This window comes from Gavia stellata, chromosome 7, assembly GCF_030936135.1.
Source record: "Gavia stellata isolate bGavSte3 chromosome 7, bGavSte3.hap2, whole genome shotgun sequence".
NCBI lineage: Eukaryota > Metazoa > Chordata > Aves > Gaviiformes > Gaviidae > Gavia > Gavia stellata.
This window is the reverse complement of record NC_082600.1, coordinates 37,025,776-37,046,706: the sequence shown is the minus strand read 5'-3', so window position 1 is coordinate 37,046,706 and position 20,931 is coordinate 37,025,776.

Genomic DNA, 20,931 nt, shown 5'->3' with positions numbered 1-20,931 from the left:
ACTTCCCTGGGCAGCCTGTTCCAATGTCTGACAACACTTTCAGTGAAGAATTTTTTCCTAACATCCAGTCTAAACCTTCCCTGGCACAACTTGAGGCCATTTCCTCTTCTCCTGTCACTCGTCACTTGGGAGAAGAGACCAGCACCCACCTCTCTAGAACCTCCTTTCAGGTAGTTGTGGAGAGCGATAGGGTCTCCCCTCAGCCTCCTCTTCGCCAGGCTAAACAACTCCAGCTCTCTCAACCGCTCCTCATAAGACTTGTGCTCCAGACCCCTCACCAGCTTTGTCGTCCTTCTCTGGACACGCTCCAGCACCTCAATGTCTTTCTTGTAGTGAGGGGCCCAAAACTGAACACATTTGAGGTGTGGCCTCACCAGTGCTGAGTATACAGGTACGATCACATCCCTGGTCCCGCTGGCTACACTGTTTCTGATACAGGCCAGGATGCTGTTGGCCTTCTTGGCCACCTGGGCACACTGCTGGCTCATATTCAGCTGTCTGTCGACCAACACCCCCAGGTCTTTTTCCACTGGGCAGCTTTCCAGCTACTCGTCCCCAAGCCTGTAGCGTTGCATGGGGTTGTTGTGACACAAGTGTAGGACTCAGCACTTGGCCTTGTTGAACGTCATACAGTTGGCCTTGGTCCATCGATCCAGCCTGTTCAGATCCCTCTGAAGAGCTTTCCTACCCTCAAGAAGATCAACACTCCCGCCAAACTTGATGTCGTCTATAAACTTGCTGAGGGTGCACTCGATCACCTCGTCCAGATCATTGATAAAGATATTGAACAAAACTGGCCCCAATACTGAGCCCTGGGGAACACCCCTTGTGACTGGCCACCAAATGGATTTAATTCCATTCACCACAACCCTTTGGGCCCAGCCATCCAGCCAGTCTTTTGCCCAGCGAAGAATATACCCATGCAAGCCGTGAGCAGCCAGTTTCTCCAGGAGAATGCTGTGGGTGTCTAAGTGGTGTAGCAAGTCGCTAACCATTTCCCCTTGGATTGTGGGGGCTTCATTCTGCTCTCCACTGCTATCTACCATCACAGGTGGTTGGGTACCTGGAGAACAATTGGTCTTACTATTAAAGACTGAGGCAAAGAAATCATTAAGTACCTCATCCTTTTCCTCATCCTTTGTCACTATGTTTTCCCCTGCATCCAATAAAGGATGAAGATTCTCCTTAGCTCTCCTTTTGTTGCTAATGTATTTATAGAAACATTTTTTTATTGTCTTCTATGGCAGAATTAAGTTCTAGTTGGGCTTTGGTGCTTCTAATTTTCTCCCTGCAAAACCTCACGACATCCTTGTATTCTTCCTGAGTGGTCTGCCCCTTTTTTCAAAGGTCATAAACTCTCCTTTTTTTCCTGAGTTCCAGCCAAAGCTCTCTGTTCAGCCAGGATGGTCGTCTTCCCTGCCGGCTCATCTTCCGGCACATGGGGATGGACTGCAGCTGTGCCTTTAAGACTTCCTTCTTGAAGAGTGTCCAGCCTTCCTGGACTCCTTTGCCTTTCAGGACTGCCTCCCAAGGGACTCTGTCAATCAGTTTCGTAAACAGGCCAAAGTCTGCCCTCCAAAGTCCAAGGTAGCAGTTGACCCCGCTCCTTTCTCCTCTGAGAATCGAAAACTCTATTATTTTGTGATCACCATGGCCAAGACGGCTTCCAACTGTCACAAACCCCACAAGTCCCTCTCTGCTCACAAACAACAGGTCCAGTGGGGCGCCTTCCTTTGTTGGCTCAATCACCAGCTGTGTCAGGAAGTTATCTTCCACACACTCTAGGAACCTCTGAGACTGTTTCCTCTCTGCTGTATTTTATTTCCAGCAGACATTTGGTAAGTTGAAGTCCCCACGAGAATAAGGGCTAGGGACTGTGAAACTTCTCCCAGCTGCTTATAGAATATTTCATCTGCCTCTTCATCCTGGTTGGGTGGTCTGTAACAGACTCCCACCATCATATCTGCTTTCTTGACCTTCCGCCTGATTCTTACCCACATACACTCAACTGTATCGTCACCATCATTAAGCTCTAGACAATCGAAACACTCCTTGACATACAGGGCTACCCCACTGCCTCTCCTTCCTTGCCTATCCTTTCTGAAGAGTTTGTAGTCATCCATTGCAGCAGTCCAGTTGTGTGAGTCATCCCACCATGTTTCCGTGATGGCTACTATATCATAGTTCTCCTGCTGGACAATGGCTTTCAGCTCCTCCTGTTTGTTGCCCATGCTGCATGCGTTGGTACAGATGCACCTTAGCTGGACTATTGATGTTGCCACCTTTATGGGGGGAGAAGCCCTAATTCCTATGTGACTATTCTCAGGCACTTCCCTGGTTTCTACCACTTCAACAGCCCCTGCGTCTTTGCTGCTGCATGGGTCTCCATCCCCTACCTCCACTAAGTGGGCAGACCTTTGGTCTGGCATGCCACCCCTAGGCTTATCTCCAGCAAGCCTGGTTTTATCCCTTTTCCCCTTCAAATCTAGTTTAAAGCTCTTTGAATGAGCCCTGCTAGCTCCTGTGCAAAGACCTTTCTCCCCTCAGAGATGGGCGTTCCTCATCTGTCTCCAGCAGGCTTGGTGCTGTATGGGCTGACCCATGATCAAAGCACCCAAAATTCTGCCACTGACACCAGTCTCAGAGCCAGGTGTTGATCTGCTGGCTCTTCCTGTTTCTTCCCTTGCTGTTCCCTGCCAACAGAAAGACGGAGGAGAACACCGCTTGTGCTCCTGATCCCCTGACCAGTCGTCCCAAGGCACTGAAGTCTCTCTTGATCATCCTTGGACTTCTTGTTGCAGCTTCATCACTGCCTACCTGAAAAATCGATCATTCCATTTCAGTCAGGAATGAAGACAAGGGATGGTGCACTTCTGATCCCTGGTCCCTGTCTTCAGATGATAAAATACACTCTTTAATGGCCACAGTTCTTGTTGGCCTCAGCAGAAAGAGCAAAGATAGGTTAAGTTCTGAAGTTTGAATTACTGTTTCAAATTCCTTTTGGAAGTGAAGCCTGTGTAACCCAAGGGAAACATGTTGGAAAGAGCAGCTGGAGAAAGTTAATGTTTCTGCATGTGGTACTTGGTCTGTGACTGGACAATAAATATAATTCTTGCACACCGTCAGTGTCAGGTTGGCTATAGCTGTGATGTGTTTGGATAGGCTCCGTGTACCACACTGGAAGCAACTAATATGTGGGGAGGCCAGGAGTTTCTTATTTCTCCCACCAATAGTAAATCTTACGTCATTGTCATATAGGTGGCAAGGGGCAGGAGGAAGCAACTAAAATATTGATCTCTTGCAATTCTCCAATCCACAGCAGCATCTCTGTCTGCACCCCTATATTTTGCTAGAAAATTGATTTAAAAACCCAGGAAAATAATTAATGCTTCATTTCCTAGTTTGCAATATTTTTAACTGTAAAAAGGATAATGAGAAGTGAAGACCTGCAGACACGTGAACAGACTCTTTCCATCACTGAAACTGAACTGTGTGTGTTCCCTTGACAAGCTGCTTTGTCTGTGTTGAAGTTAAATTTGGAATAATCTGTACTTTTGGGGACTAATTTTGTAAATACTTCAGCACAGAAGTAAATGTACATGTGTAGCATCAGAAACGTTAAATATATGTAAAGAAAGGAATTTTTAAGTCATAAATATTTGTTAACAATACTTTGAATGAATAAGGTTCTAATTAAAGCTTCAAAGGAAATGTGGCAGTTGGTGGTACATATTTAAAAAGAACTATCTATATTAAGAAGTGGGAGAGTGTAAATTACTCCAAGCATCAGTAATTGGAAAATGAGTCTAAGATTGCTTGACTATTTGTCTAATTTCAATGATGACGGGACTGCTGACAGTTTATTTTAACCTAATCTAAGAGCTTGTCTATCTGTCTGTCTGTCCATCTGGCAAGAGAGCAAGGTAAATAAGAGTTATGCTGAAATAGCAGTGTACAGAGAATATTCCCAGCTCACTTGTTTTTTCTTACTATAATTGTGCATTGCTCTTTTAAATTAATGGCTGCAATTGTTTTTTTCCTCAAATTTGAAGGACTTTAAAAAATTGAAATACAAAAGAATGAAATTACTAAAAGGTAATCCTTTGAAAGAAAAAATCTGGAGTGCATGTGAGGAAGAGTGTAACACAAACATTCTGTGGGAGGAAGCCTTTTAATTGCAGGCATCGTTATAGACAACTCTTTAACACAGAGTTTGCAAACTGCTAAAACATCCCTCACCACAAGAAATCCAGAATGCACGTGCACAGACAGAGATGTAACCTGACCCTGTGCGAGGAACTAGGGGCCAGCAAGTGGGCTTATACTCTTTGAGTCCTTAACATTACACTTTTCATACCTCTGTACTGTTGGCTATTTGCTTCTGATCAGCTAAGCTTCGGAAGAGCTGAGTTCGCTATATTTGCTGGTAAACCAGGCTGTAGTAGCCTTTGGTATGCTCAAGAATCTTTGCCTGACCCACAGGAATGATGCAAGTGAGAACTTGGGCACATGAGACCCCTCTAACAAGTTCAGGCTGCATCCGGACGTGAGAACACGCTTGCCCGTTGGGCAAGTTAGTATCTGAGAACGGGCTCAGACTCCCACTCCATTAGTAATTTAGACCAGGAGTTTTCAGCCTGTGGCTCGTGAACTATTTTTGACTTACAGCCTATAGAAGGCAATCAAAAAAAAAAGAAGCGTACTGCTGCTAGGCTTATATTTGCTCCACAGAGGTCTGGTCAGCCCTGGAAGATTTGCAGGTGTGTAAAAATTAAAGAAAAGAAAAAGAGAGAAAAAAAGTGCCTGATTTGCAAGCCCTACTTTTCAATGGAGATTGCAGTTTAAATAGTGCAATCAGTCACAGGAAGACATTTTAACTAAATGCAGGGAGTTCTGAGAATGACAATTTAAGTAACTGGGAGGAAAAATAATTTAGGTAAATCATATTAAATTCAATGGGAGAAAGTTCAGGCCCAAAACTAGAGCAGATTAAAGTGACAATGTGTATTCTAATACATGTTCTGTGGAATAATATATAGTTATCTAATTAATAAGAGAATTATGAAGATTTTTTGAAAGAACAATTTTAAATTAACAAAAGCCTTAAATACCCTGAAACTAATCAACTGGAAGGAAAGACCTAGTTGTTTTTCTTGTGAATGACCAATGATAAATATGCAATGCAGCTTGGTTTTGTGTGGACCACAGCAGTTTTTCTTTCAGATGAAAACAGATTGTTGCTTTATTATGGTACATATTTTTGGTAGTAATATTGGGAGATTTATGAGGAATCATTATGAACATAATTAAAACAATCCCATTATCCCTGATGTGCACTTCTGCCAGTTGTAATGTGTGTTTCATTCTCTGATGCATCTGCCTCTGAATACAAGAAGTTAAATTAGACCCCACAAGATTTAATTATAGGTGTATTTGCCAAAGCGGAAAATAGAGCTTTCTAAACTGTTTTCAAGTGCATTATGTCATTTAAACCTTTATATGGTGCGTAATAAATGGTGCATATTCCAGCTGAGTCAATCAGAATGTTTTTCCAGGGATAATAAGAGTAGTAAGGGGAAAATTAGGGCACAGACTTTTTAATAGTCTTTATAAAGGATGTATTTTAAAGATATAAACCTCCTCAAAATCTGAAGAGCTTTTGTACTATTCATAAAGTGTTTTTAATTTTTTAGAGTTAGCCTCTTTTTTTTCAGAAGTGGCAAATATGCTTACAGATAAAATAAAATCAACCACAATTCTCTATAGTCTGTATTCAAAATCTCCATAAGAAATTTGTGAAGACTTCCTTTTGTATACCACTGAAGGACTAGCTTCATATGAATCTTTTGTACAAGCTTTAGAGTCTTAGTCACTGCAGTTGGGATTTATAGGTGAATAACTTTTCTCTACATTAAAGGAAAAAAGACTAAAATCTGTGGCCCAAATCCTACTATTGAAAAGGCAATGGTGGATTGTTATATTTGTAGATTTGAAGGATTTGTCTTTTTTCACTTGTAGGATTAAATCCTGTTATATAATTTCTCATTAGTTAAGAGTTCAACAAATTGTCGGTATAAAATTCAATCTAGAAAAGATTCTAGGAAAGAAAAAAGAATACAGAAAAGTTGCTGACTAATTACAGGAGGAAATGAAAATGATTAGTCTAGTTCAAGATGTCAAAACTGTGAAATTTCCATGGACACAGATTATTATGAAATGTTAGTCAGCAAAGGATGCATAAATATAAAGCAATTTTAGATTAAGTACTCCAGGAGATTAATACTCCAGGTGTGACCTCACCAGTGCTGAGGCCACACCTGGAGTGCTGTGTCCAGTTCTGGGCTCCCCAGTTCAAGAGAGATATGGACATACAGGAGAGAGTCCAACAAAGGGCCATGAAGATGATTACGGGACTGGAGTATCTCTTCTATGAAGAAAGACTGAAAGAGCTGGGACTGTTCAGCCTAGAGAAGAGAAGGCTCAGGGGAGGTCTTGTCAATGTGTATAAATACCTGAAGGGAGGGTGCGAAGAGGACAGAGCCAGGCTCTCTTCAGTGGTGCCCAGTGACAAGACTGGAGGCAATGGGCACACACTGAAGCACAGGATGTGCCATCTGAACATCAAGAAACACCCTTTCACTGTGATGGTGATTGAATGCTGGCACAGGTTGCCCAGGGAGGTTCTCAAGTCTCCCTCCTTGGAGATAGTCAAAAGCCAGTCCTGGACAGCCAGCTCTAGGTGGCCTTGCTTGAGGAGGGCGTTTGGACCAGATGACCTCCAAAGGTCCCTTCTAACCTCAACCATTCTGTGATTCTGTGAAAAAAATCAAACATATACAATTTCTCTGTTTTTCTCATGTAGCTTCAGAGAGCTGGGTTGTTTGGGGTTTTTTTGCTAGATTAGTGGATAAACTTCTCACCTTTCTACATCCTATTATGTGATCTGCCCATGGATATGTTGAGCTTAAATCAGGGCATATGGGGAAGGAAAGGAATATGATAAAAGTGAATTGATGCTGTCTCTTCATGCACCCTCCCTAGGAATTTTAGTTACTAATGGACACAGAATTCAATGCTGTCACATCATGACAAAACAAGAGTAAGACATCATTTTTCTTCCCACAACAAATTATTTCTTTAAAGCACAGTCATTTGGTATTTATGGATGTCGTTTTCAGTTAATCTGGATCTAAAAGTCTGGGCAACATTCATTGCATGGGTGTATCTTCTGGATACCACTTTTATAACAGGATTTCATGTAAGTGATAAGATAACCAGAAGCAAAAGGAGCTTACTGCATATTAGACATTAGTAATTATTAGTATCATTTAGCCCAGTCATATTACTGCAAAATACTTCAATTCCCAAAATGTTTCTTTCTTAATTAGAAGTAATCTGTCACAGTTGTGAGACAGGTCTAACTAGCGTTACCTGCATATCATGACATGAAAGTGGCAAGGTGTACACCTCCTTTGCATTTTCTGGAGACCTGGGATAATGAGTAGGGAGAATGGATTAGAGCTTGAGTTTTCAAGAGTTGTAATTTTCCAAGATTTCTAGCACAATCCCTGGCAATTCTATAAACAGCAGATGCAAAAAAACAGGCCCTCAGTAGCTATTGCAAATTTGTGTAACAAGCCATTTGCCAGATTGCGGGAAGCAAAACCTACAAGCCCCACTTCCCAGGGCTGGTTTGCTAACTGTTAGACTACAATGCACACACTTAGAACAGTGGAGAAAGCTTTTTCATGCACAGATTCTACAGCCAAGTTAAATAAAGGCATTTGTGGTTGACAGCAGGCCATAGGTCACTTGGCTGGTGTTTCTTTTTAAAATTTGAATAAACTAGAGATGAATGTTGGAAAATCACTGTAAGTGTGAAATAAAAGCTACTTATGACAGCAGTGATACCTCAGTAATATTATAAATAAATAAGAAAGTTCCATCAAAAAACAAAGTAGCTTGCTTTTCATCAGTGACAAGTATCAGCTAGCAATTAGATCACTAATTAGATCTACTTTAGTAAAATCGAAGTAAAATGTAACTATTTAAACCTCTTACCTGTTATTTAAACCCTGTAAGGTTCTAGAACCACCTTCTATTTATTTGTAACATTAAACTACTCAGAGTATAAAACAAAAAAAGTTTTGAATTATTCATAGGTTTAAAATGTACAGACTTGGTCTCCTCTTCCAAAGATCAATAGTCCCATTTGTTTTAGGTATGATCAGATAATACCCTATCAGTTAAAATCTTTAGTAGTAGAAAACTTGCACAGATAAAATGTGGCAACACAAACCACTGACTATGATCATGTAAATGCTTGCTTAGTGTGTCACTTGAGGGGAATTATTTTTCATGTTTCCTCTTACCTGCTTTTATCTTATTTGCCCAGTCACCGTCTTAAGCCGTCATCAAAGAAAGGGTATAGTAAGAGGTGCTTTTTCCATTAGATCTAGTATTATAAACTTATGCTGTCTTCTCTCCAAAAGTCATGATTTCACCATCTGGGAGGATGAAATCTTTGTAAAGGGATGTGCGCACCAGGTTTTCTTTTATTTTACTTCCTTGAAGTTATCTCAAGTCTCATCTTGGGGAAAACAAAAGGTTTCAAGATCAGCTCACAACAAGAATAATATACAAGAAATACAGGGAAGAAAAAGACAGAAGACTGTAGAAGTGCAAACAAAAATTAAAGCTGGTCTCCCCTGTTCCACAGACATAGTTTAAAATCTTAAGGGTTTTTTTTGTAGATTAATCATTGTTGATCAAAAGAAAATGTATGGAATTGAAGAAAATTTAGGCTATTTAAGTCTAATTCCTGACTTCCCTGCTAGCACCCAAAAGAAGCTGGCTCAAATCCACATGAAATGCTCTTGGGAATGCCTGTTGGTAGCGAAGTAATGCAGGGCTAAAGAAGAGGCATGTTTGACGTGTAAACGTGTGCAGCTCTGCCATTCTCTTTTAAGTTGATTTTGCAGATTCAATTTATTACTGTTTTGTCTTCATGTGTGTATGCAATTGAACATCGCTGGTCTCTTTTACTTAATTTCCTTTGCTGTTTTTTTTATCCTTCATTTCATTTTTGTGTAGACTGTAAGATCAGACATTAATATAATGACTAGAAACAGCATAGGTCTGTGCATATGTCAGGAGATCTATCAGTTCCTATAAAATATATTGTATTACACTATTGTTACCTTTAGGATAACAGTACCTATAAAAATTAGGAATGGAAAGCTATGGTTTGAAATGATTTGTTACTTGCAAAGCATGAAAAATGACCATTTTGTATAGAGTTTAATGAATCACGTCATTATTAAACATTACATATTTTCCACCATGTCACAGCACAGCTCACAGTCCTACTGAGCTATTAATCAGTTTTATTAGCAGACTGAAGAACATGTTCTAAGAGCTTTATCATGTTAACAAATATTTAGAAAATAATGACATGAGTGGATTCCCATAGGTTATGTCAGTACAATGCTGTTACTACACTGAGGAATTTCCAAATGCTTCCTTTCTCCTTATTCTCATTGGCTGTATGCATTGTCTTTTCTTCTCTGAGGGGGAAAAATACAATTTATAAATTCTTTCTATTGTTCCCATGTTTGTATTAGTGTTGCACGTAGTGTAAATGGAAAGAAAGTCTGCCCTGAAGAGGTCGCTTATTTTTTTTTTATACCTCTGAGCCAAGTTTTGATTCAACTTGTTGTGCTGAACACTGAAACAGACACAGAACAACACTTATTATTCTCTTCAAGCTGATACATAGAAAAAATTTTTGTTCCTGCACACATAGAACACAACAGCATTTTTCTGACCATTTTTCCTAAATGGAACTGCAATCAGATAGGTCAATAATTTGCCATTTTTTTCATTTTGTTGTAATCCCCCAGTTTCATCACTAGGGGTGCTGTAGCCATGAAACTCCTCTCACATTCAGGTAATTGTCTCTTAAAGTCAGGAGGGTATGAAATCATACCTAACAAAACTTGCATAGCCACAGCATCTTACAGGATGCACAGTGGTATAAATAGATAAACCTACGTATGTAGTGATATAAATACAAACAGTGCCATGATGTAAATAACACTCGTATATTATCAAGTACTAGTCGGTAGCAATGTACAGAGTCCCACAGTATTTCATGTCATACAGGACATTTAGAAGTGTATTCAGAGAGCATGATGTTTTCCAGGAGACAGTGAACAAGGAGACCTCCCAGTGGCTTGTGGATACCACCCATCTTTTGGAAGTTTTAACAAGAATTATGATGATCATTGATGATTGGTAGTTCTCTAAATTATATATTAGTTAGGGTTGTGCACATTATTCTCATTCACACAAAAGTATTATACTCAGCAGTGTTCTCAGCTTGCTTTATAAACTGGTAATTGTTGACAAAGGTATCATTTTAGAGTTGATTGAGTTTTCTCCAGAGAAAGATGCAGAGTTTTTTCTCTGGGTAGATTCAGGAACTTTTATTCCCACAAAGTGCATTCAATCCCCATTTTCAAAACCCAAAGCTAGTTCTTCAAGCCTGGGAGATACTTCGTTGACATTTGGCAGGGGAAGGGACTGATAACCCCTTGAGATCCATTCTGACCTACTTTTTCATGATTATCTGGTTGGTCTATTGCTCTTTCAATTGAATCAGAAGCTCAGCTTTTGAAGCTCCTTTGGATCCACCCCACTTACGGAATCATAGTCAGGATACCAGATTGAGGCCAGGTTGGAAAATTCTGTTGATATAAGATGTTGATGTTTTAGTGGCCTTGCCTTGTGTATGTTTCACATACTTTCCATATAATCCCGTATTTTGGTAAATTCTATCTCAGGTGAAATATTTACTGTATGACTCAGAAAAAAATGTTTGACGAGAGTTTCATCCTGTAACAGTAGCTCACGCTGGGACAAGCCTCTTAAATATCTTGCATTCTGGGGCCTTTAATTTCTTTCTGGTTATTACTTTCCTGATGTAATTACTAATACATAATTTATCTCTCACAAATTTCAGGGAACTGGATTCTTTGTGTTTCTTTGAAAGGAGTAAGAAAGGTTATTTAAATTCTATTAATTCATTTTTATTTTTGCCTTTTTACTCTGGGGTGGTGGCTTGCAAACATCTGAACACTGGTTATTCCTTGAGCTCAAGCTGTCTATCACTAGTCAGTTCTGTTTTTAACTAGAATCACCTCTTCTGAGAAAAGCAGGTTACAGATGAAGTGATTGAATACTGGCTTATGATAACTATCTCAGGTGAGAGTAGAATCTGCTCTGCCTAAAATTCACTTTCTTGTGTGTTGTTCAGTACTGCAATACCCATGCTCTAAATATTAATTTAAATCCTCTGCACATTGAATTTCATTGTCTACCATGTGTATGCATCAGAAGTATCTCCACAGTACCCTAACCTGATAGTTATGACCAGTCAGTCCCTGAAGCTGTACGTTCCCTGCTGTTCTATGTTCATGGTGTTCTACAGAAACAGCACTGCATTCCTGAAAGTGTATGAAAATGCACCATGATTACATAAGAGGTAACACATCACTCCTGTTTACGATTGTTTATTTTGATTAATTCCTCTTTCTCAACTGATAAAGTTTATGGTGATATGTATTTCTGAATGTACAGCATATCCTACAAGGGGGTTTATTTAAACAGTGACTGTTTCCCTAGCTTTATTGATTGATTCATAAATTACATAATATATTAAGATATTATGAATGCCAGTAAACATCCTCATTCAACATCAAGTACCTGTCACACCATGCATATAAAATACTACACTGAATTTCTAAACTTAAAATAAGCTGAGAACTTCAGCATACAAACATTTGTATATTTAAACAATGAGATATTTAATGTTCCCATGTCACTTTGCTGAAGTCTGATGATGAAATATCAGAAAGTTGTTACATGAGTAGCGGAACTAGTAATTTATTTGTGACATCTAAATTCCTTGTTGTAAATGGATAGTTCTTCAATAATGCATTAATAAGATCTGTTTATCTACTGGCCTACCTCTGTGAAGCTTGTAGAAATGCAGTGTCTTTGCAATGTCTTTACCTCCTATCAGTTTTGGTTGAAAACATCTTAGAGAAGATATAAGGACAGTGTGATGAAGTAAGTCTTGTTTCTTCAGGAAATTAGGCTAAAATACTACTTTTTTTGGACCATTGTAATATAGTGCATAAGCAATATTCTATGAACAGTGTGTTTACTTCTCCTTTAGCTAATATCACTATCGGTATATTGTGGTATTAAAAACACATAGTTAAGACACATGAAATCAGATTATTGAAGTGTTTTTCCACTCTGGAAGTGACTTTTTGCTGAAGTGCATTAGAAATTTACGTTATCTCTTGTCTTTGTTGTCCAGCTGCCAGTTTGCCACTAATTTACCTGAGCAGCAACAACTCTATTGTTTTGCTCTGTGAACAAAGATGCAAAAATCATGACAGTCTGCCCTCCAAAATTTCAAGAAAAAGATAATGGGTTGGCTAAACTTCTTCCTTGCAGCTTTTCTATTAGGAGTTTTGAGGGTTTCATTGAATAAGCAGCAGCAAGGCAGATTGCATTACAATGTTGAACATGCATTCTTTCATTAAGAGAAGAAAGGCTGAGAAAGGACTAAGACTAAGAAAGTCTGAGGAGCTCACATGTCCTGACATTTCTACTAAATGCATCAGTTTTTATGGAAACCTACTGGCACCTTATACTATACACTATATGGAAAGAAGAAGAATGTGTAAGTAAGATTAGGAAACAACTTTTTCTAGGCATATTTCAGTAAACAGTATTAGAGTCACCATCACTGGAGGTGTTCAAAAAACATGTAGACATGGCACTGCGGGACATGGTTTAGTGGGCATGGTGGTGTTGGGCTGATGGTTGGACTTGATCTTACAGGTCTTTTCCAACCTTAATGATTCTGTGATTCTGTGAGTAAAATATGAATTAGAGCTAGAACAGTATAAACACTAAATTGTGAGTTTTTCACAGATCTCTAATTTAAAGTAAGTCTGAATATGACAAAATAATTTTCTTCAAGGAAGTATCTGTAAAACCAAATAAAAAGGTTTGAACTTGAGAGAGTGGGATTCTTAGAACTGCCTAAGAGATTTATTCATTAAGAGTTTAGAAAATTTCCTAATAATGTCCTTTCCTCACAGTATTTTCAATAAAGCTTAGAGATCACAGAGGTAGACAAGATGCTTGAAGACTTTTTAAGTTTATCACTGAACAAAAAGTCAGTTTGGACATTATGTTATCTAAACCAGTTACCCATTCACGTCGACTTTAGACAAAACTGTGCCTAATAGCTAGAGTCACAGCTGATGTAGCATGATATAATCCTAACCTGTTTTCCTTCAGCTGAGACTCCAGCTCTGAAATTGTAGAGTTCAAGGCAATTTCTATTACCACCCCAATTTTATTCATTGCCTGGAGGTTTTAATGCTTTATTTGCAGACATTTAATAAAGGTTGAATCTGAATGTTTTATTAATGGAGAGTTATTGTTTTAAATGGTCAGACATTGAAACTACCTACCAGGAGTTCAAGTATTAATTAGAAAGAATATGCCCAAGTCAGTGGCACAAAAATACCATAACGATGAACAATTATTAAAGGATAAGATGCTTTTCTGGCAGAAGACACATTCCTTGGATTTTCATGTCAATGCCTAAAGCAGCAAGAGCTGCCACAGTTAGCTGTTGGCAATTTAATCTCAAATTGCAGGAGGCTTGCCAGGCAGAATTTTTAAAAATTCAAGATTCAGAGACTTTGTATTGCATGTGCATGTAAGTTAAACCTATTGGAACTTTTACCAATTCTTAGTTGTAGAAAATTCAGGAAAAGGCAAGATCATTTATTTACCCTACAAGTTAGGATGGTAAAACTATCATTTTGAAATGAAAATCCTTTAATGAATATTTATCACCTTAACCTACCCCCCTCCCTGCCGACCCCAAAATTGCTTTAGCATTCCTTGGCACCAAGCATCTCCCTTATTTTAGTAGATGAACATATTTTCATGTCAAAACAACTTGAGGAAGAAAGAACAGTATGTCCTATGAAGTGTGTCAAGCCCAGTTCCAGTCAACAATTCAAATTGTAACAGTCATATATTATGCTTCTTAAAATAGGTGCTTCTTAGTACAAATTATTTCCTGTTAGACTATGGAGAGGGACTTCTCAATCATCTTCTACATAGTTGTGAGTACCGTCACTGAATTAATCTGCCGTATCTGACTGAAGGCTTGCTACCAATGCCTAGATCCTAATTCTGGAGCTGTATAAATAAGTCATCAAATATTTGAGTTACTATAGATATGCCTTGTTTCTGAAGGATCAAGTTCTCTCTTCACGGGATAAAAGCCATAGTGTCTCTATCAACAGTGATAAAGGCCATTACAGGCTATTAAGTAGAAATAGAAGATGAAAGGTGCAGTTCAAGACCCAACATTTCCTTTGAATAGTTTATTTTATTTTGCAGTTGAATATTGTTCAACAGGCATCTGATTGTGTACTTTTCAGATAGTTTTACTAGGATGTTACAACAATTTAGAGAGCATCCATTTTGCAAAAGATTGTAAGTTAGTGGGGTCAGTCATACAGATAATGACACAACTTCTTTGGTTGAGCAAAGAAGCCTAAAAGGGATCAAGAAGGATTTCAAAGCACTGGGGAGGCTGGTTGAGGGATCGGGAGCACAGGTGGTGTTTTTCTCAATCCCATCAGTGGCGGGGAGGAACGCTGATAGGAACAGGAAAGTGAACCTGGTCAACGTGTGGCTCAGAGACTCGTGCCGTCGGAGGAATTTTGGTTTTTTTGACCATGGGGCGGTCTACACGGCACCGGGCCTGCTGGGTGCAGACGGTGTTCAACTATCCTCAAGGGGGAAAAGGATCCTCGCTCATGAGTTGGCGAGCCTCATTGAGAGGGCTTTAAACTAGATTTGAAGGGGGAAGGGGATGAAGCCAGGCTACCTAGAGATGAGCCTAGGGGTGGCGTGCCGATATTGGGTGCAAAATCGATAGCCCAGCTCAAGTGCCTCTACTCCAATGCATGCAGCATGGGCAGCAAACAGGAGGAGCTGGAAGCCGTTGTGCAGCAGGACAGTTATGACGTAGTCGCCATCACAGAAACGTGGTGGGATGACTCGCATGACTGGAGTGCTGCGATGGAGGGCTATAAACTCTTCAGGAGGGATAGGCAAGGATGGAGAGGCGGTGGGGTGGCTCTGTACATCAAGGAGTGTTTTGATTGTATAGAGCTTGATGATTGTGATGACAGGGTTGAATGCTTATGGGTAAGGATGAGGGGAAAGGCTAACAAGGCGGATATCCTGCTGGGGGTCTGTTATAGACCACCCAACCAGAACGAAGAAGCCAATGAAGCATTCTACAAACAACTGGCAGAAGTCTCACAGTCGCAAGCCCTTGTTCTTGTGGGGGACTTCAACTTACCAGATGTCTGCTGGAAATATAACACAGCAGATAGGAAACAGTCCTGGAGGTTCCTGGAATGTGTGGAAGATAACTTCCTGACGCAGCTGGTAAGGGAGCCTACCAGGGCAGGTGCCCTGCTTGACCTGCGGTTTACAAACAGAGAGGGTCTGGTGGGAGAAGTGAAGGTCGGAGGTCGTCTTGGGCTTAGCGACCATGAAATCATTGAATACTCAATTCTTGGCCAAGTAAGGACGGGGGTCAGCAATACCACTACGATGGACTTCCGGAGGGCAGACTTCGGCCTGTTCAGGACACTGGTTGAGAGAGTCCCTTGGGAGATGGTCCTGAAGGGCAAAGGGGCCCAGGAAGGCTGGACGTTCTTCAAGAAGGAAATCTTGGAGGTGCAGGAGCCGGCAGTCCCCATGTGCCATAAGAGAGCTGGCAGGGAAGACGACCGGCCTGGCTGAACAAGGAGCTTTTGCTGAGACTCAGGGAAAAAAAGAGAATTTATCACCTTTGGAAGAAGGGGCAGGCAGCTGAAGAAGAGTACAAGGACCTCATTAGGTCATGCAGAGAGGGAATTAGAAAGGCGAAAGCCCAGCTAGAGCTCAACCTGGCCACGGTTGTAAGGGATAACAAAAAATGCTTCTATAAATACATTAACAACAAAAAGAGAGCCAAGGAGAATCTCCATCCTTTACTGGATGTGGCGGGGAACATTGTCACGAAGGATGAGGGAAAGTCTGAGGTACTTAATGCCTTCTTTGCCTCAGTCTTTGACAGCCATACCAGATATCCTCAGGTTATTCAGCTCCCTGAGCTGGAAGACAAGGATGGAGAGCAGAACAAACTCCCCGTGATCCAGGAGGAAGCAGTTAATGACCTGCTATGCCACCTGGACACCCACAAGTCTATGGGGCCTGATGGCATCCACCCAAGGGTGCTGAGGGAGCTGGCGGAAGAGCTTGCCAAGCCGCTCTCTGTCATTTATCAACAGTCCTGGTTAACGGGGGAGGTCCCGGATGACTGGAGGATTGCCAATGTGACGCCCATCTACAAGAAGGGCTGGAAGGAGGATCCAGGGAACTACAGGCCTGTCAGCCTGACCTCGGTGCCAGGGAAGATTATGGAGAGGTTCATCTTGAGGGCGCTCACGGGGCATGTGCAGGACAACCAAGGGATCAGGCCCAGCCAGCACGGTTTCATGAAAGGCAGGTCCTGCTTGACCAACCTGATCTCCTTCTATGACCAGGTGACCTGCCTAGTGGATGAGGGAAAGGCTGTGGATGTTGTCTACCTGGACTTTACTAAAGCCTTCAACACTGTCTCCCACAGTATTCTCCAGGAGAAGCTGGCGACTCGTGGCTTAGACAGGTGCACTCTTTGCTGGGTAAAAAACTGGCTGGACAGTTGAGCACAGAGAGTTGTGGTGAGTGGAGCGAAATCCAGTTGGTGGCCGGTCACAAGCGGAGTCCCCCAGGGCTCAGTTTTGGGGCCGGTCTTGTTTAATATATTTATCGATGATCTGGATGAGGGGATTGAGTGCACCCTCAGCAAGTTTGCAGATGACACCAAGTTGGGAGGGAGTGTTGATCTGCTCGAGGGTCGGAAGGCTCTGCAGAGGGATCTGGACAGGCTGGATCGATGGGCTGAGGCCAATTGTATGGGGTTCAACAAGGCCAAGTGCCGGGTCCTGCACTTGGGTCACAAGAACCCCATGCAACGCTACAGTCTTGGGGACGAGTGGCTGGAAAGCTGCCCTGCAGAAAAGGACCTGGGGGTGTTGGTTGACAGCCGGCTGAATATGAGCCAGCAGTGTGCCCAGGTGGCCAAGAAGGCCAACAGCATCCTGGCCTGTATCAGAAATAGTGTGGCCAGCAGGAGTAGGGAGGTGATCGTGCCCCTGTACTCGGCGCTGGTGAGGCTGCAACTCGAATACTGTCTTCAGTTTTGGGCCCCTCACTACAAGAAGGACATTGAGGTGCTGGAGCATGTCCAGAGAAGGGCGACGAAGCTGGTGAAGGGTCTGGAGCACAAGTCTTATGAGGAGCAGCTGAGGGAGCTGGGGTTGTTCAGTCTGGAGAAGAGGAGGCTGAGGGGAGACCTCATCGCTCTCTAAAACTACCTGAAAGGGGGTTGCAGAGAGTTGGGTGTTGGACTCTTCTCCCAAGTCATGAGTGACAGGACAAGTGGAAACGGCCTCAAGTTGCACCAGGGAAGGTTTAGACTGGATATTAGGAAAAAATTCTTTACTGAAAGTGTTGTCAGACATTGGAACAGGCTGCCCAGGGAGGTGGTGGAGTCACCCTCCCTGGAGGTATTCAAGGAGTGTGTGGACGTGGCATTGTGGGACGTGGCTTGATGGGCATGGTGGTGTGTGGTGTGGTTTTTTTTGTTTGTGTGGTGTTGTGTTTGTTTGTTTGTTTGTTTGTTTGTTTTGTAATGATTGGACTTGATGATCTTACAAGTCTTTTCCAACCTTAGTGATTCTGTGATTCTGTGATTCTTGCCTTACCTCATGGACACCAGCATTCCCACCTTTCCTTCTGAGGCTTTTGAAAATAATATTTTGCTCTGAAAAAATTCCTGTTCTGAAGAGGACACAAAGTTACATTGTTTTGTCCTTTGAGATTAACTCAGTTTACAAACAGTGACCTCAGCCTGCTAAGGTCTAGGACGTTGTGAGAGTTAAGGTACCTCAGATGAACTGATAAAAAATTTAGCTTTTACACCTTTTCTGTATCATCACTGGTGATAAGGACTCTGTCAAAAAATTTTAGATGACCGCATCATTGATGATGGATTACCGTTTAGACAACATACCTGTTGCTATCTTGACTTTGGAAGCTCAATAAAGGTGAAAGGTTCCTTCATATGATAGAGTGAAAGACAGGTCTACTGCAGACAGGCAGCCTGACTTTAAAAAAAGCATCTTACTTTTCTGGAAGTACCTCAGGGTCTTTCGAGGCAGCAAAGTGCACTTGAGCCAAGTGTGCCTGGACAGCAGAGATGGCCAGCAGCATCTGGGGCTGTATTCACAGGAAGAGAAATGGGAGAGCAAGGGGAGTGAATAACCCCTCTACTCAGAGCACTTGTTAGACCATATGTAGATCCTGAATCCTGTTCTGGACCCCCCCAATACAGGAAAGATGGATAAACTACAGCAAGTTCACCAGAAAGCCACCAAGAGCTAGGGAACTAGGCTTCTTCAGCCTGGAGAAGGTACAGCTTTTGGGGGACCTAACAGCAACCTGCCAGTACCTACAAGGAAGTTATTAAGAAAATGGAGCCAGGCTGTATGTTCAGTGGTGCATGAGGGCAGGACAAGAAAGAAAGAATGTTAAGTTGAAGCAAGAGAGGTTCAGACTGAATATAAGGAGAAATCATGAGAGCAGTCAAGGAGTGGAACAGCTTGCCCAGAGAGCTTGAGCTGTCTCCAGCCTTTGAGGTTTTTGAGACTCGAGTGAACAAAGCCCTGAGTAATCTGGTATGACCTATAGCTGACCCTGCTTAGTGCAGGAGGTTGGGCTAGAAACTTCCTGAGATCCCTTCTAATCTGAATTATCCTTTGATCCTATGATCTGTAAACCCTAATGTAATGTAAGATGAGAAATTACATCAATGCCCTAATTAACCATCCTGTGTCCAGAAAATTTGTCATACCTGGTTCTGTTAAAGAAAGGGAGAGCAAAGATATTTATTTTACAAAAATACCCTAATTATAACTTTTTCATGAAAAACAATTTCAAGGTCAGACTTGGAACATTCACTCTTCTTCCACCTAACCACAGTTTTCCTCCTTACAGTGAGTTAACTCCTCTGAGGAGGACTGTCAGACCCAGAATTAGTCATAATAATGGTTAACCATTGCTTTAGCATGGAAATGTCTAGCTTGCTGGTGCCTCAATAGGAACTACTGTGTCTTCATGATAAACCAAATACACATGAGGAAGTATCCTTGTCTGTCAAAGTACATAGCAATATTAGAGAGAGAATATCCCATTTATAAGCCATATCACATATGCCTTCTGTCTTTAGGAAGGAAACTGACAGACACTCTGTGAGATTTTGTGGGGCTTTTTTGTTTGTTTTTTCCTCTTTTTTAATAAGCAGTTTAAGGAATTTTATGGTTCAGCTAACTGGTAATATGATAAAGAGATTTCATTCTAGAGGTGACAAGTCAAATCCAGAAGAATTTACTGGTTAAGATAATGTTTTTAAGTCAAAAATACTTCAAGCAAACTGAATACTTTGCATATTTAATTTTGGTTGGTTTTGCTGTTGTTGTTATTTGTTGTCTTAGTTCTATTATCTTGCAATTTCTACTTTATGGGTATATTTTAACCTTTTCTTCAAGGATAAACTGGGAAAGTGTAAAAGTATGTATCACAAAATGTACTTTTCTGCCAATACTTTTCAAAGTTTTTCTCAAAAGCAACAAATAGTTTTTCCAGAACTTGCTGTGTTTCTCTTGAAAAAAAGCCTTCAAATAATCAATGAGGTGCTTAAAAGGAAATATGATTATTAGAGTGTTTTTTCACCTCTTTTTTTTTTTTTTTTTGTCCTTAAAGCAGTTATGCAGTCTCTTGCCAGCTAGCTATTTCATGCTCTATGTTGTTATCCTCTAGAATGGAAGTTTCATACTCCTCTCTAAAGGAACACGCTTGTGCAAAAAGATAGCCTTCTCTGGTCTGATTGCTGACATACTGCATGCAGAAGATGAAAAGACGCAGTTAACACTGGTGACTGAATTGTCAGTGGTCTCTTCAGGTCAGGATTAGGACATATTGCCTGTTGGAGAGTGTGGTAGAAATTCATAATTCCATTATCCTGTTTTGTGCCTGGTTCCTCTGTAGGTAAGAAACATTGTAAGAAAAGTTCAGGTGAGCAAATTATTGTCACCTTTTCTTTCTGAAAATTTTACATGGTAGATGGGAAGACAAGGCTGTTTACAGAAAGGTCCTCAGCAAGAAACCATGGTAGACTAAATTTTTTTCTTCTGGAGTTATGTTATTATGTATTTTGCTTTATTTTCATAGTAAAATGATGCTATTGACTTTTTGAGATTGCTTAGAGCTTTTTCTTTGGCTTTGTGGGGATGGTGGTATGTGTGTGGCAAAGATCATAGCAAATTAGGACCCAATTTAATCTGGAAACAAAATAGATTATACAGGATTATCAAATCCTGTGTTGCAAAATCTAACTAATTGCATAGGTGAAGACAGATAACTAAGTAGAAATTCAGGTGGCGTCTTTTTCTCTTTCCCTTTCCCTATTCCTCAAAGGAGTTACTATCACACAACCATTTAAAAGGTTGGTAAACTTTTTTTTTCCCTTCTCTTTTTGTGTTTACAAATAGCTTGAAAATTGTTTTCAGTTTTCTTGAATTGATTCCCTAGGCAAAATTATCTGCCAGGTAATGTATTTGAATAATCTTTTAAGTCCCTTGTGAAACAGTTGATTGCAAATAT